Raw genomic sequence first — 4,681 nt, 5'->3', positions numbered from 1 at the left:
TTTTTGTAAGATCCTGCATAACAAATGATCCTTAAATCAGTTATTCTAACTGTTTCAAGTCTCAGGGGCTACTGACATGTATAACTATCAAACTCTCTCACCCGTATGTCTTTTACATACTGCTCCGTGGCTCTGCCTAGACCATTTTGAGCGGCACGGAGGTACGCATCTCCCGTATTGAAGGCATCTAACGCCTCTTGGGAGAAACAAGAGTCACGAAGAATTGTCCGGCGACGCCTGTGGTTCATGGCACTCTCCACCTCGGAATTGGTGGCAGACAGCCCGTCCGCATCCTCTGTCGGAGGAGCGTCTAGTGCGCGCCTCGTGTTCGCCTCCGCTTCCGAACCCGGCCTTAGAGCCTGGCTGGTGGAGGCGCGATTGGCAACCTCTCCGGATATAGTCCGGAGAGCGCTCTTTTTCCTGAAGAAAGCACGAGCGTTAGTATGCCTTGAGGGAATAAAACCTCGGAATAAAATGGAGCGCCATACCATTGCACCGGCGTCTCAATCCTGACCGCACTTCTTTTCAGCCTACTGGGCCTTGCTGCCCCTTGGTGGCTAGCCACTGCAGGCTCGGCCCTCCGCCTCAAGGACTTCCCCTGCAAAAACGCCATTGGTATACGGTGATCAAAAATAAGCATGGATGGATCGTCTTAAAAGTACTGGGACTTCGGTCTCGGTTACTTGTGAGGCTGGAAGTAGTCCGGGATAATCGGACGTAATGGCCACTAAGGTGTTGTCCTTGCTCAATTGATGAAACACCCCATCGATCAGCTCCATAGATAAGTCTGGGTCCTCTTGGGAGTCCGGGTCGAAGGACCATTCCGGGTCCTCGGGTTGTGGAGGAGGGTTGTTTATCTCCTTTACAGCCTGGCGTAGCTCCTGCATTGAAATTGCTGGATTGAATACTTAACTATGGGAATATGAAACGGATGGGCGAGTGAAAGTGTCCGCTTACCCAGCTTGGAGGATTGTACATAGAAAATCCGCCCCGTGGGTTGACGCGGAGGAATTCCTCCTCTTCTCCCTTGTACAAAGCGGACAAGGTCTTTATTAGAGCGGCAGCCGATTCCGGCCCCTTAGGGCCGCACCGGGTGGCATCGTCCTCCCCGTTGAAATCTCACATGGGGTGGCCTCTATACTGAAGCGGCTGCACCCCCCGCATAATGCATGTGGCCATGACCTCGATCATGGTCAGTCCGGAATGAGCTAACAACCTTATCCGGTTCATCAGGTAAAGGACGTCCTTGTCATTTTCCTTCTGAGGGCTCCGTGGATGCCAGCTTAGGCGCTTCTTCAAAGGAGCATTATCGAACTCAGGGAGGCCGATCCGTACATGGTCCGGCAGGGGGACATCTTCTATACAAAACCATTCTGAAGGCCAGTCTTCGGACGCCTTCTTTGGGGTTCCGGATAGATATCCGGTCCCGGCGATGCGCCATAGTTCGGCTCCACCCACTTGATATATCGACCCCTCCTGAGAACGGGGCACAAGGCAGAACAACTTCTTCCACAGTGCGAAATGAGCCTCGATGCCCAAAAACAGCTCGCAAAGGGCTATGAAGCCCGCAATATGCAATATGGAGGCAGGTGTAAGGTTGTGCAACTGGAGGATGTAGAACTCCAGGAGCCCCCGGAGAAACGGATGAATCGGAAATCCGAGCCCTCTTATCAAATAAGGGACAAGGCATACCCGCTCTCCTTTGGAGGGATTGGGGACGCTCTCCGCTTGCTCTCCACCATTATAAGTGGCAAGCCCGGCTCGAACCGAGACCATGTAGGCTGGGGGGAGAAACCCCTTGGCTTGGAGCGCCACTAGCTTGCTATGCGGGACGGAACATCTATCCTAATCTCTAGGCTGAGGGCTGGGGGCGAGAGGAGGAGCTGCGTCGACTGGCCATGATGGAATGGATCTCTGTCGAATGCACTTCGATGAATGCTCGCGAAGATGGTGTGATTCGGATCTAGATCCCCGTCTCTTTTATAGGCAGCTCATTTGCGCAGCTAGGGGGGTAAATGAAAAAACACCCTGGCTTTTCGCATTCTTTTGACACGTGGAAGATGGCCATTATTGGGCATAGAAGCCAAGGAGCGCAACATTCACCAGAAGCCAGACACTATTCAACAGGTATATGGGATTTGGAGAAGAACCCGCCTTGCAATGCCGAAGACAAATTTGCGCGCCGGACTCATCGTCATTGAAGCCTGGTTCGGGGGCTACTGCGGGAGTCCCGGATTTTGGGGTGTCCGTATGATCGGACTATAACCTTTGGCCGGACTCCTAGACTATGAAGATACAAGATTGAAGACTTCGTCCCGTGTCCGGATGGGACTTTCCTTGGCGTGGAAGGCAAGCTTGGCGATACGGATATGTAGATCTCCTCCCATTGTAACCGACTCTGTGTAACCCTAGCCCTCTCCGGTGTCTATATAAACCGGAGGGTTTTAGTCCGTAGGACGAACAACAATCATACCATAGGCTAGCTTCTAGGGTTTAGCCTCTTTGATCTCATGGTAGATCTACTCTTGTACTACCCATATCATCAATATTAATCAAGCAGGAGTAGGGTTTTACCTCCATCGAGAGGGCCCGAACCTGGGTAAAAACATCGTGTCCCTTGTCTCCTGTTACCATCCGCCTAGACGCACAGTTCGGGACCCCCTATCCGAGATCCGCCGGTTTTGACACCGCGTAGAGGCCAATCAAATCCGGTTGGGAGCCATCTTATTGTGCATCAGATAAGGCAAGAATCCGTGGACACTCCGCTGCCACTATTGTCGCCGGCGCTTGATGCAAAGGGGTGAGTGATGGGGTTATGTACCTAGGGTAGGGTCATGGACCTGATCTAAGTACCTTACCCAAGGACACCCTTAGAAGAAGTCGCCTTCCAGTCGACCAACGAGGGACACACTCGACTGACTTGAAGGACTCGACCACGAAGACTCACTCGACCACCAGAAGGTCAAGAGGCACTCTGCACTGCAACGGCCTGTAATCAAGTAGACTTTATGATAGTAAAGGCACTTTATGTGGGGCGTTACCAGTAACGCCCCAGACTTAACTCACCTTAAACCCTCTCCTACGTGGGCTGGCTGGGGTCCTGGCGCACTCTATATAAGCCACCCCCCTCCACAGGCAGAAGGGTTCGGCACCTTGTAACTCATATACTCATAATCCACTCGACCGCCTCCGGGCTCCGAGACGTAGGGCTGTTACTTCCTCCGAGAAGGGCCTGAACTCGTACATCCCTTGTGCTTACAACCTCTCCATAGCTAGGACCTTGCCTCTCAATACCTACCCCCCACTCTACTGTCAGGCTTAGAACCACGACAGTTGGCGCCCACCGTGGGGCAGGTGTTTTAGCGATTTTGTGGAGAAGTTGCGATTCTTCCGAGTACTTTCATCATGGTGTCTGATGGAGTTTTGGTCGGGGGTCAAGAGATCCGTCTCGGCACTCTCACCTTCATCGCCGACGACTCTGCGTGGCTCCATGAGGCTCCACTCGACGTTGATGTGCTCCCCGTCCGCGGTGCGACGCATTTTCGTGCATATGTCCGCGGCGTTCTGCTGCGGCAACCGTCGACCCAGTATCGGTCGGCTCCTCCATCGTCCACCCTCCCGGTATCCCGCCAGCGCAAGCGCTCAGGCCGGTCGAGGCTTCAGCGATGGGTGAGGCACGCGGTGGCTCGCCAATCGGCCACCACCCAAGTTGCGGCAATCGAGCCCGACGAACCTCTCTACGGCTTGTTCGATCAGTCGACTGGCCCCGTAGAGACTGCATCCGAGTGCGGTAGCAGTGATCCAGCGGCGGAAATCTTGATGGTCGACGGGCCCCACAGTCCTCCTGGCTTCGCCCGTGGTGGTGGAGCAGGTGACGGCGGCGACCCTACACGAGGCTACGAAGAGTACCAGCCCGAGCCACTCGACTCTCTGCAAAGAGAGGAACTTCGCCGCAGGAACGAGGATCCCCTGCGTATTCCCATCGCAGGAGAAACCCCCGAGGCTCGTGCCTTGGAGGAGGCGCGTCTGGCCAATTTGGCCGAGCACACTCGACTGGAGAACCTTCAGCGAGCACTCGACGAGCGCGCGCGGCAACGAGTTCCCGACACCAGTCGACGTCAACTCTTCCCGCCGACTCAGGTATATCGAACCCCAATTCAGAATTTAGCAGCTGCGACCCGTATAGCAGAGTCCATCCAGCCTTCGCAGTCGGAAGCTGGCAGAGGTTTGCTGCAGATCAGGGATCTGCTCCGGGAAGCAGGAGATCAGAATTCAGCCGTGTCTCAGTCGCGCAACAGAATTCACAGTCGATCCGTCACTGTGAATACGGTTCAGTCGGCTCACAGCCCCAGATCGCCTCCGCGGCGTGAAGGGCGCGAGAATTGGCGAGATCAATATGGTGACAGACTCGACCGAGATGATAGGCGTCGAGTGCCCTATTCCCCTCCGAGGGGTGGGTCTTACGCTCCTCGGCAGCCAGATGATAGGCGTCAGTACATTACAGGGCGTAGGGTTCCAGTCGACCCCAGAGAACCAGGCTTCGATGCGCGATCCATTATCGTGCAAGGGTTGGTTGACCGGAACAGAGCCCATCGAGGTGGACTCGACAGAGATGTACCCACAAGCAGTCGAGTGCATGTTTCTGGTCCTGAATGTTTCAGCAGAGCCATCAGAGCCGCAG

The sequence above is a fragment of the Triticum dicoccoides genome, chromosome 5B (genome assembly GCF_002162155.2).
Source record: "Triticum dicoccoides isolate Atlit2015 ecotype Zavitan chromosome 5B, WEW_v2.0, whole genome shotgun sequence".
Classification (NCBI taxonomy): Eukaryota; Viridiplantae; Streptophyta; class Magnoliopsida; order Poales; family Poaceae; genus Triticum; species Triticum dicoccoides.
Note: the sequence above shows the minus strand (reverse complement) of the source record.